The sequence below is a fragment of the Myotis nattereri genome, assembly GCF_964212035.1.
Source record: "Myotis nattereri genome assembly, chromosome: 8".
Classification (NCBI taxonomy): domain Eukaryota; kingdom Metazoa; phylum Chordata; class Mammalia; order Chiroptera; family Vespertilionidae; genus Myotis; species Myotis nattereri.
Genome location: NC_138083.1, coordinates 35366397 through 35379307, shown reverse-complemented (window position 1 = coordinate 35379307; position 12911 = coordinate 35366397). Strand labels below are relative to the sequence as shown.

The 12911-nt window shown below is 42.3% G+C and overlaps 1 protein-coding gene across 2 annotated transcripts in view; it reads right to left on the bottom strand.

Annotated features, from left to right (window-relative positions):
- The window catches only part of CBFA2T2 (CBFA2/RUNX1 partner transcriptional co-repressor 2), a 165484-nt gene that overhangs the window by 27228 nt on the left and 125345 nt on the right, over positions 1-12911 (bottom strand). The window lies entirely within an intron of this gene.

Here is a 12911-nt window from a genome sequence, read left to right as displayed (position 1 = left end):
ACTTAAAACTAGTATGCTCAGCTCCTCTGTGAAACGGAATATATAAATAAAACTATTTTCTTTGAAGTTCACTAAATACTTTTATTTCAACTCCCCAAAACACAATACAATAACAAAACAAGTTTAAAAACAAGCAAAAACAAGAACTTGGCATTAATCTGAATTCTTGCTCCCCTGAAAGAATTACCACTTCTGGGACTTTTACAAAATCATCAAGTGTTCAAAAATCTAACATGTACCATACAAATTATTCATCAGTGTCACATTACTTACTAAGAAATGGAAAACAGGGGAGAAACTAAGATGGCGGCATAGATAAACACCGGGAAATAGTCGCCACCCACAACAATTGAAAAATACCCCAAAGGACAGAGCAAACATCGTCCAAAACAACAGGAAGGCTGGCTGAGTGTAATTTCTACAACTAGAAGAAAAGAAAAGCACGCTGAGAGCCAGAGGAGCTGCGGAGGTGAAGTGCAGAGGTACGGCGGCGGCTCGCGCGCGCGGAAAGGGAGTGGCACCTGAGGACGCGGCTGTCTTTTTGAATCACAAGCTCCCGACTGCTCTGAACTCCGGTTCCGGGAAGTCTCTGGGGACCCAGGACTCATACGGGGAGAGGCTGGTCTGTCAGGCGGCAGCGGGCGAACTTGAGGGCAGCTTTCCCTCAGAGGTGCTTGCAGCCGTTACCGGGACACTGAGAGGCGCGACTCCGGGCGCGGAGAATCAGCCATTGCTTCTTCCTCCGCCCTTTGACTCCCTGAGACCCCACCCCACCCAGGCTGCAGCAGAGGCTTTTGCAGGTGAATGTACCTAACTACAGCCCAGCCAGGCAGACCCGGAACTTCCAAGAGAAGGCCCAAGGCCCCGCAGCGGCGTGCATTGCTTAACAGCTGAGCCTCTTCCTGGCTCCTGCTGTGTGGCCTCAGGCAGGGGCTGAATTAGCACCTCCTTAGATCCAGGAGCCACTGTACCCAGTGGTCAGAGGAGGACCATTCTCCCACTTCAGACACAGCTGATTCCCACAGCCAATTGGCCTGGAGGTCAATTCCTCCCAGTGATCCTACAACAACCAAGGCACCAAGAGTGCACCAAGAGTGTCCACCCCAGGTAACTGGGGAGGCTGAGCTACTGGGCCCTACAGGACACCTGGCACGCAGGGCCACTCTATCAACACAGGGAAGCAGCCAAAATGCGGAGACAAAGAAACAGGTCACAAATGGAAGAAACGGAGGAAAGCAAACGACTGGATATAGAGTTCAAGGCCACGTTTATAAGGTTTTTCAAGAATTTTATGGAAACCGCTGATAAATTTAATGAATCCCTCAAGGAGTATAGTGAGACCATGGAGGACATGAAAAAGGACAAACTAGAAATTAAGCATACACTGACTGAAATAAAGAATAATATATAGAGATCCAACAGCAGACAAGAGGATCCCAAGAATCAAGTCAAAGATTTGAAATACAAAGAAACAAAAAATACCCAACCGAAAAAGAAAAAAGAAAAGAGATTCAAAAAATATGAAGATAGTGTAAGGAACCTCTGGGACAACTTCAAGCGTACCAACATCAGAATTATAGGGGTACCAGAAGGAGAGAGAGGGCAAGATATTGAAAACCTATTTGAAGAAATAATGACAGAAAACTTCCCCCACCTGGTGAAAGAAATGGACCTACAAGTCCAGGAAGCGCAGAGAACCCCAAACAAAAGGAATCCAAAGAGGACCACACCAAGACACATCATCATTAAAATGCCAAGAGCAAAAGACAAAGAGAGAATCTTAAAAGCAGCAAGAGAAAGACAGTCAGTTACCTACAAGGGAGTACCCATTCGACTGTCAGCTGATTTCTCAACAGAAACCATGCAGGCCAGAAGAGAGTGGCAAGAAATATTCAAAGAGATGAATAGCAAGAACCTGCAACCAAGATTACTTTATCCAGCAAAGCTATCATTCAGAATGGAAGGTCAGATAAAGAGCTTCACGGATAAGAAAATGCTAAAGGAGTTCATCACCACCAAACCAGCATTATATGAAATGCTGAAAGGTATTCTTTAAGAAGAGGAAGAAGAAAAAGGAACTCTTACCATTAGCCACAGCATGGATGGAACTGGAGAGCAAATAAATACCACAGGATCTCACTCATTTGTGGAATATAATGAATAACATAAACTGATGAACGAGGACTGATCCAGAGACGGAGAGGCATTAATTGGACTGTCGGGCCTTGGAGGGAAGGTAGGGGAGGGTGGGGGCAAGGGGGAAAGATCAACCAAAGGACTTATATGCAAGCATATAGGCCTAATCAATGGACACGGACAACGGGGGGGGTGAGGGGATGAGCGGGGGGGGGGGGGTAGAGGGTACACATATGTAATATCTTAATCAATAAAAAAAATATATATATATAAAAAAGAAATGGAAAACAGTAAGAAACTGAACTAAAAATTATAATCATACCTCACAGAACACTTAAAGGTGGGGGGCAGGACAAATTTGTATGAATTAATGAGAAAGGTGTCTGTAATTTACTATTATGTGAAAAAACTCAGAAACAGAATAGTATGTTTCCAAAAATCCATTTATGAAAATAACACACACACACACACACACACAGTATTTTAACTATCTGGAAGGACAATTACAATAGCAATTATTCTGAATGTGAAATTATGTTGGATTTTCCAAATATAACATATCAATATTCAGTAAAAATAAATTCCCTTAAGAGAAAAAGAGTATATCAAATTTAAGCATGTTAAATAAAAATATTTGAACAGTTTACTTCATTTCCTACTAAAGGTTTTTTTAAAACTTTTAGTACTTGTTTTAAATACTGGCATTTGCATAATGCAACCAAAGATACTAGTAATCAGGAATAAAAAGAGAATGATAGTCTGTCCCTACTACAGTGAATGTAATCAGGCCTCAAAAAGTGAAAATAAGTAAATCTATGGAAAAGACTATGAATGACTGTAAGTTTTCTTGTAGATAGATAAAGGAGGAACTGTGTGGTACAGAGAAATAGACTTAGGCCAGTGAAATGGACTCAGGGGTATTAGTACTGGAGATGCAAGGCAATCCTTTGAGAGAGATGAGCCACTGTTTTTTTATCCTTTCTTCTCATTCAATTATCCTATACTAGAGGCCCTATGCATGAAATTCGTTTAAGGGGGTCAGCCCCCACTGCCGTGGCGGCCTTGGCCCCTCCCCCACCCCCCACTGCCACAGTGGCTGCCTCTGCTTTGGCCCCCACCCGCGATGATGGCCGTCTCTGCCTTGGCCCCTGTCCGCCATGGTGGCTGCCTCTGCTTCAGCCCCCGCTGCCACGGCTTCATCCAGAAGGATGTCTGGTCTAATTAGCATATTATTCTTTTATTATTATCTATACTAATAAAAGGGTAATATGCTAATTAGACAGGACAGCTCTCCAGACAAAGCCACAGTGGCGGGGGCTGAGGCAAAGGCAGTTAGGGGAGACCAGGCCGGCAGGGGAGGGTGGTTAGGGGCCACCAGGCCGGCAAGGGAGGGTGGTTAGGGGCGATCAGGCAGGCAGGGGAGCAGTTAGGGGCATCAGGCAGGCAGGTAGAGTGGTTAGGGATAATCAGGCAGGCGAGCAGTTAGGAGCCAGCAGTCCCGGATTGCGAGAGGGATGTCCGACTGCCAGTTTAGGCCCAATCCCGCAGGGGTCAGGCCTAAACTGGCAGTTGGACATCCCTCAAGGGGTCCCGGATTGGAGACGGTGCACTGGGCCTCTAGTCCTATCTAATAAAAGAGAAACATGGTAATTGGCGTACGACCGCTACCCTTCCCATTGGCTAATCAGGGCAATATGCAAATTAACTGCCAGCCAAGATGGAGGCCGGCAGCCAGGCAGCTTGAAACTAACATGAGGCTTGCTTGCTTCAGTGACGGAGGCCTCCAACGTTCCCCGCCTGCCGTTGCAGGCCTCTGAGCTGCAACTCTAAGCAACTATGTAACAAATATAGAAGCTAAACAAAACCCCAGAAACCTGCTTTAGTCCACCGGGCTTCAGCCAGCAGAATCGCAACATTGTAAGCAAAGGCCAGAAACCTACTTTTAGCAGTGGAGGCCTAAGAGCTGGAGCCAAGCCTCAAAGCTAAAGCTGGCCCAGAATAAAAAAAGAAAAAAAAGAAAAAAAGGAGCGGTTGGGAGCTTCAGTCACCCCCAGCCTGAAAACAGCCTCAGCCCCTCACCCAGACTGGCCAGGCACCCCAGTGGGGACCCCCACCCTGAAGGATGTGTGACCAGCTGCAAACAGCCATCATCGCCTCACCCAGGCTGGCCAGGCACCCCAGTGGGGACCTCCACCCTGATCCAGGACACCCTTCAGGGCAAACCAGCCGGCACCCACCCATGCACCAGGCCTCTACCCTATACAGTAAAAGGGTAATATGCCTCCCAGCACCGGGATCAGCAGAGCCGAGAGGCCTCCCGGCACCGGGATCAGTGTGACAGGGGGCAGCACCCAAACCCCCTGATCGCCCTGCGGCTCTGTGTGTGACAGGGGGCGGGGCCACAACCTCCCTATTGGCCCTGCTCTGTTCCTGACAGGGGAAGGCGCCCCAACCCCCTGATCGGCCCTGCTCTGTTCCTGATAGGGGGGAGCTCCCCAACCCCCTGATTGCCCTGCGGCTGTGTGTGTGACAGGGTGCGGGGTCCCAACCCCCTGATCGGCCCTGCTCTGTGGGTGATAGAGGGCGGTGCCCCAACCCCCTGATGGGCCCTGCTCTGTGCGTGACAGGGGGCAGCGCCCCAACCCCCTGATTGGCCCTGCTCTGTGCGTGACAGGGTACAGAGCCCCAACCCCCAATGGGCCCTGCTCTGTGCATGACAGGGGGCAGTGTCCCAACCCCCTGATTGGCCCTGCTCTGTGTGTGACAGGGGGTGGCGCCGCAACCTCCCCATCGACCCTGCCTTGAGTGTGACAGGGGACGGTGCCCCAACCCCCCAATCGGCCCTACCCTGAGCGTGACTGAGGGTGGCATCACAACTTCCTGATCGCCCTGCTCTGTGCATGACAGGGGGCGGCGCCCCAACTCCCCAATTGGCCCTGCTCTGAGCCCGACCAGGGGCTGCACCTAGGGATTGGGCCTGCCCTCTGCCACCCGGGAGCAGGCCTAAGCTAGCAGGTCATTATCTCCCGAGGGGTCCCAGACTGAGAGAGGGCACAGGCTGGGCTGAGGGACCCCCCCGCACCCCCGAGTGCACAAATTTTTGTGCACCAAGCCTCTAGTAGATAATAAAAGGCTAATATGAAAATTGACCAAATGGGGGAACGACCAGTCGCTATGATGCACACTGACCACCAGGGGAAGCGCTGCTCAGCAAGAAGCCAGGCTCATGGCTGGCGAGCACAGCAGTGGTGGCAGGAGCCTCTCCTGCCTCTGTGTCAGCACTAAGGCAGTCAGACATCCCCCGAGGGCTCCTGGACTGCAAGAGGGTGTAGGCTAGGCTGAGGGACGCCCCCCAAGTGCATGAATTTCGTGCATTGGGCCTCTTGTTTAATAAATAAAAGTATAGTGTTTTCCCCTCTAACACATCATCTAGTGTAGCAATTTTCAACCTTTTGCATCTCACGGCACACATAAATTAATTGCTAAAATTCTGTAGCACACCAAAAATGTATTTTTTGCCAATCTGATAAAACAAAGTATAATTTTGATTTATTCATACGGAACAGCTATTGTTGTCTTGGCTGTTGTCATTTTTTTATTTCTTATTTTTAAAAAAACATATTTTATTGATTTTTTACAGAGAGGAAGGGAAAGGGATAGAGTCAGAAACATCGATAAGAGAGAAACATCGATCAGCTGCCTCCTGCACACCTCCTACTGGGACCCTTCAGTTCGCTCTATCCGCTGAGCCAAACCGGTTAGGGCTGTTGTCATTTTTTTAATTTGACAATCTAAAGGAACAAGAGGTCAGTGACCCCGACTAAATAGTCAGGTACTGCATGTTTTAAAATTTTTTGTGGCACAATTGAAAATTGCTGGTCTAGTAGAAAAACATGTAAGTAAGCTATTCATTACATTATGACTGAAGTACCCGACGACACTGCTGGTACATAGACAAGGAAGGATTACAGACATGTCATCTGAAGAAGTGAAGCTGCAACCTTGGGAAAATGCTTGTAACAAAGAGAATGTAAAAAGGCACAATGTTAGGGGATCTGGTCTATGGATTGCAAGGGCAACACCTATAGTAGTCATAGAAGACAATGGGTATAGATAGATGACCAAACAAAATTTTTTATTCTTTTAAAATTGAGATGATAATAATCACAGCAGTTGTGAAAATAGAATAGATAGGTAGGTTCCTATGCATCCTGCATCCAGGGTCCCCCAATGGTTATACTTTACATAGCTAAAGTGCAATATTAAAACTCGGGAACTAACATTGGTAAAATGTGTGTATAGTTCCAGGCCATTTTATTGCATTCATGTAATCACCACTGCAATCAGAATACCAAAGTGTATAAACCTATCTACCTTGATCCTCTTGGGTTTATAATATAATTGTCTTAAATATTTCCCTCATATGTACTGACAACCATATTAGACAATGCTATAATTTTTGCTTCAACCACAATATATAATTTAGAAAACTCAAGAGGAGAAGGAAAAAGTCTATTGCGTTCCTTTATATCTCTATTCTTTCCATTTCCATTTTTCTTTCATCCATCATGATGCTTCAAGATTCCATCTCTTACAGCAGGGGTGGTGAGGTGCCAGGCTGATCTAAGGGCCCCACCTCCTCCACTGGGATTCTTTGATGGGTAGTTATTTACCCAGCTGGACACCTGGTATAGGGACCAAGTGAAGTGGATACAGGGTCCCTCTTGTACCAAATGGTGAGTTTTAAAAAATTTACCTGATGTAATTTTCTTTTTTTACTTTTTGATTTGGCTGTGTTAGTGTAGTGGGTAAGACAGCAGGCTTTGATGTTAGAGCTCTGAGTTCAAATCCTGGCTGGACTGCGGCCTAGCAGTGTGGTTCTGAGGGAGACATTCACTAGAGTCTTATAAGTACCGCGCGCTAACCGATTGCGCCACTGGAGCTCCAACACTAGAGTCTTTAAGATGGAATACAAAACTCTTCTATGGGGTCCTGTAGAGTGTATGAGGCTTGGCTGTTCAGGAGCAGAGCAGTGACTCTTAATGTGCAGCCTGACTCTGGTTAGATTGTAAATGTTGGAATCAGAAACATTTTACCTGTCCCACTTCTGGGCAGGTTCACCTTAAAAGCATTCTTCCAACCCAGTGTCCAGCTAAAGAGCTCCAGTCAAGGGCACATACCTGAGTTACAGGCTCAATACCTGGCCCCATTCTAACCACTGGCCCCATTCTAACCACTGAACCAGGAAATGGGCTTTCACTAGACAATGAATCTGCCAGTGACCCTTTGGTATGCAGGCTGAAGCTCTAACCACTGAAACATACGGGCCAGGTCTATATCTTCTATTTTTTCATGGAGACCTCTTTTCCCCCCATTTGTGTTGTTAATTGCTAATTGAAGCATTTTTATGATGGCTGCTTTAAAATCCTTGCCAAATAATTCCAACATCTGTGTCAGCTTAGTTGTTGTCCATTGGTTATCTTTTTTCGTTTCAGTATGGATGGTCCTGGTAACTGAACATGTGATTTTCTATTGTATCTTGGAGGTTACTAGCTTATTCCAACCATACTCTAGGATATATGATGAAAACGTAAAACCTAGGAAACTCACTGCTATGTACTTCCTTGGGTCCCAAGGTCATCAGTCTTTGGCCTTTGCTCCATCTTTCAGTCTCATTTTTGTTCTATACATAAAGTCTAAGATTTTTTTCCTGTAAGGAGGAATAGGAAGTATACCTTTCTATTGTGCCTCTGAATCAGACTTGATATTTAATAACTACATAATATTCTATTAATCTGATATATTGTAACTTAGGCTTTTATAAAACATTTAGCTGGTTTAAATTTTAGTCATCATAAATAATGTTGAACAGATGATCTTAGTGCAGATTATTATTTTGTTAGGATGAATTTCAAGGAGAGAAACTGGTCAGTCAAAGGAACTGCCTAGCTTAAAGTATCTGGAACATTGCCAACCTCCAGAAATGTGTATTCTCCAAGTAAGTAGGTGGAATACAGAACATTTTCCTTTACCTTGCAGTGAAAAATGCCCATGTTTGCTCCTTGGTATAGTTAGGGACTACTACCATTTTACCTTACACACCAGAAACATAAGTAAACTCCAGATACCTAATTGCATGGCCTTTTCTGACTTAGCTAATGAAGTCTCCTCCACATGGAACAACTATTCCATTCACATATGCCTGCTAATATTTTTATTATTGTTTTCTTAAATAAAAGACTTATAAGGCTTTCTTAAATAGAGAAACATAACAATCTAAAGATGTCCATTTTCCTCCAAATTAGAACACATTTTTGACAAGCTGGTAGCAAAACTAAAAGAAAAAGAACTAAGTGGTAATTTCAAATGCAACATACATAAGGTAATTATTTAATCTATGAATAATGGCAGTTTTATTTCTCTTACTCCAATCCTTATATCTTATTTGCTAGGCTAGAATGTTCAGGATTACTAAATAGAGAAAACATCCTTATCTGGCTCCTAATATCAGAAGGAAAGCACTCAAAATTTCACCATAAAACATGAGATTTGCTTATAGGTGTTTTGTATGTGTGTCTATGTATATATATATATATATGTATATAAAGCAGTCATCAGATTAAAGTTCCTGCTACAACTGATTTGCTGAGTGTTTTTTAAATAATAAATGGGTATTACAAACCTTTTTTCCTGCACCTTCCCCAAATATATAGTATTAATACCAACTGCTATAGACTGAATGTTTGTGACCCTTCAAAATTCATACGGTTAAAACCTAATCCCCAATGTGTTGGTATTTGCAGGTGGGACCTTTGGGAGGTCATTCGTGCCATTATGAAAGAGAAGCCCTAAGAACTCTCTTGCCCCTTCTGTAAAAGGACACAGTGAGAAGACAGCCATCTATGAACCAGGAAATGGTCTCTCACCAGACGCTGAATCTGCCAGAACCTTGATCATGGACTTACCTGCCTCCAGAATTGTGAGAGATAAGTGTTGTTTCTAAATCACTCAGTGTACAGAATTCTATTATAACAGACTAAGACACTGAGTTTAATGAAAACACCAGTATGTTAGAGTATAAATTGGTATAACATTTGAGAAAAACATTTGGCCTTATATACTAAATTTGTATATATGCATTCCCTACGAAATTCTAATTCCATTGTCTGGTGCAATGCTCACAGCAACAGTGTTTGTAATAGCCCCTATACAAAAAAGCGTTAACATAGCAGATCCAAAATGAGTAACCTTAGAAAAGCCTGCAAGATTGAGCCATTGGCTGCTATCTACAAACTTGGCTGATAAACAGTTTCCTACACTGATATAAAACTTTCCCTAACCAAAAAGGTGTAAGCACTTCAAGTGTCTTGTAACAGATAAATGAATAAACAAATTGTGGTATATACACACAATGGAATATTATTTAGCCTTTTATAAAAAGGTAGAAAATTCTGACACAAGCTACAACATAGATGAACCTTGAGGACATTATGCAAAGTGAAATAAGCCAGCCATAAAAAGACAAATACTGTATGATTCCACTTATATGAGGTACCCAGATTAGTCAAGTAGAATGGTGGTTGACAGGAGCTGGGGGTAGGAAGGAATGAGGAATTATTGTTTAATGGCATGGAGTTTCAGTTTTGCAAGATAAGAGGTAGATAGTAATGATAGATATACAGCAATGAATATATTTATACCACTGAATTATATACTTTAAGGTGATAAATTTTATGTGTATTTTACCACCTCCTAATAATATCAGCTCTTTTTAAAAATGAAAAATAAGTGGACATACAAAAGGCCAAGAGACATATGAAAACATGCTCTAAGTCACTAATCATCTGAGGGATGCAAATCAAAACGACAATGAGGTACCATCTCACACCTGTCAGAATGGCTATCATCAACAAATTAACAAACCACAAGTGCTGGTAAGGATGTAGAAAAAAAGGAAACCTCATGCACTGCTGGTGGGAATGCAGACTGGTGTAGCCACTGTGAAAAACAGTATGGAGTTTCCTCAAAAAATTAAAAATGGAACTCCCATTTGGCCCAGTAATCCCACTTCTAGGAATATATCTCAAGAAATCAGAAACACCAATCAGAAAGGATATATGTACCCCTATGTTCATAGCAGCACAATTTATAATAGCTAAGATTTGGAAACAGCCTAAGTGCCCATCAGCAGATGAGTGGATTAAAAAATGGTGGTACATCTACACAATGGAATAATACGCTGCTGTTAAAAAGGAACTCTTACATTTGCAACAGCATGGATGGACCTGGACAGCATTATGCTAAGTGAAATAAGCCAGTTGGAGAAAGACAAATATCACATGATCTCACTCATTTGTAGAATATAATCAACAACATAAACTGATGAACAAAAATAGAGCCAGAGACAGAGAATCATCAAACTGTCAAACCTCAGAAGGAAGGCAGGAGAGGGTGGGGTAAGAGATCAACCAAAGGACTTGTATGCATGCATATAAGCTTTACCAATGGACACGGACACTAGGGGGCTGGAGGGTGTGAGTGGCTGGGGAGAACTGAATATGGGGAAAAGGAGACATATGTAATACTTTAAACAATAAAGAATTTTTTTTTAAAAAGGAAAATAAAAAGTTAACCAAAGCATGGTCATTTAAAAGAGACGATTACTATTTATACTTTCAGAGCTAGAAAAAGATGCATGTTTTGGGGTTTCTTTTGGAGGGAGCAAAAGAATATAAGGTCTGTTATTTTTTCTTTTACTACTGAAATAATCTTTAAGTATAGCCTCTACTTAAAGTAATTTGTTGCTGGAACTGTCATAATATTCTGATGTCTGCTTTGCTTCCAATTTTGTTCAAACTCTTTTTGACATTTAAGGTCAACTTTATTAGTCTAGATCCAGTAAGATTTCTTCCATAGTACTGTAACATTTGACCAATAAACACTTTTATTTTTTCAAAACAAAAAACTTGCCCTAATTGATGACGGTGGTTCACTGTGCCTGGACTATGTTTGCAATCAAGTTGGTTTATGCTGAACAATGGTCTCCTTCTGGGAGTCTGGAATTTGCTAAGTGCTAGGCAAAGAATGCCTATGTGTCCAGACCACAGTAAAAACCTTGGGCACTGAGTCTCTAATACGTGTCCCTGGGCAGAAACATGGCATACATGTTGCTGAATTTTCACTGCTGGGTAAGAGTGAGTTCTGTATGACCAATCACAGGAAGCCCGCACATGGATTCCTGCAGATTCCAACTGTGTCTTTCTCCCTTATGATCCAGCTGGGTATCCTTATTATGCCTCTGTAATAAATCTTAGTTGTAAGCATGACTCTGTGCTAGGTCCTGGGAATTCTTCCAGTGAACCTCAGTACAAGGGGTATAAAAAGTAGTATAAATTGTGGCAGACTCTTACAATAAAACACACAGCAATGAAAATAAACAACCTACAACTATATTAAACAAGAGCGATTGAATCTCAAATGATTAATCATTTACTGCTTTTGCCTTGTATGAAAGTTGTTTTTACCCATACTTGACCAAGAATCATTTAAGGTAGCAGTTCTTAAACTTCGTATTCTCAGAATCCCTCTAATTTATTTGGGTTCCGTCGATCAATTATCAACCCTCTTAGAAATTACGACAGAATTTGAAAAATGTTATTAATCCATTTAAAATAGCTATATTTTCCAAAAAAAATGTAGCAAGAAGAATGGCACAATTGTTACAGTTTTGCAAATCTCTTTTATATCTAGCTTAATAAAAGACAGCTGGGTTCTTCAAGATGCTTCTGCATTTAATCTGTTGCAACATCTTGTATCAAGCAACCTCTAGAAAATTCCATCATACACTCACGAGAGAATAAGAGTGAAAAGGCAAGTAACATCTTAGTATGATTATGAAAATAATTTTTATCTCTTGGAATTTCTAACAGTCTGAGAGAATCCCTGATTACAATCTGAAAAGTGCAACATGAAAGTTTAATACTGTGGTTCATCTTTACCACCTATAGAGGGTAACATGCAGGAGCATGGGGTACTTTCACTGGAAATACATCTTGAAGAATTCAATTTACAAACTTTGGGAACTGGCAGAACTTCCCTTATCGACACTGAGAGTCAAACCCTACCCAGCTGTCACTGTCAGAAAATCACTCCCTTTTACCATGGGGTCACCACACTTAGTCTAGAAAGAAAAATTGTGTGTACCTCAAAAACTCCAAAGAAACTGTATTTTCATGAGGAGCTGTAGAACACTTATTTAATACTATTTGGTACTATTTATTTAAATCATGAAACTTATAATTTTACAAATTATTCTTCTGAAAATTAAGCTCGATACTTTTCCTTTTTCTCTGGCTTGGAAACAATGTACTAGGCACCAAATATATTAAGTAGCCTGTCGTTAATTTGGTTGAACCTCAGTGGCTTGTTAAAACTCAGTTTTAAGGCATATTCAAAGTTTCTTAATGGAATTAAATCAACAGCATAAGACTATTAGGTAAACATTTGATAACCTTTTTTAAAAATATGCTTTTATTGATTTTAGAGAGAAGAAGAGAGAGGGAGAGAGGGATAGAAGCAACAATGAGAACCATCGATTGGCTGCTTCCTGCATACCTCCTACTGGGGATAGAGCCCACAACCCATGCATGTGCCCTGACAGGGAATTGAACCGTGACCTCCTGGTTCATTGGTTAATGCTCAACCACTGAGCCACACCGGCCAGGCTTGAAAAACATTTTTATACATGATTGAAATGCACAAATTATATTAATAAC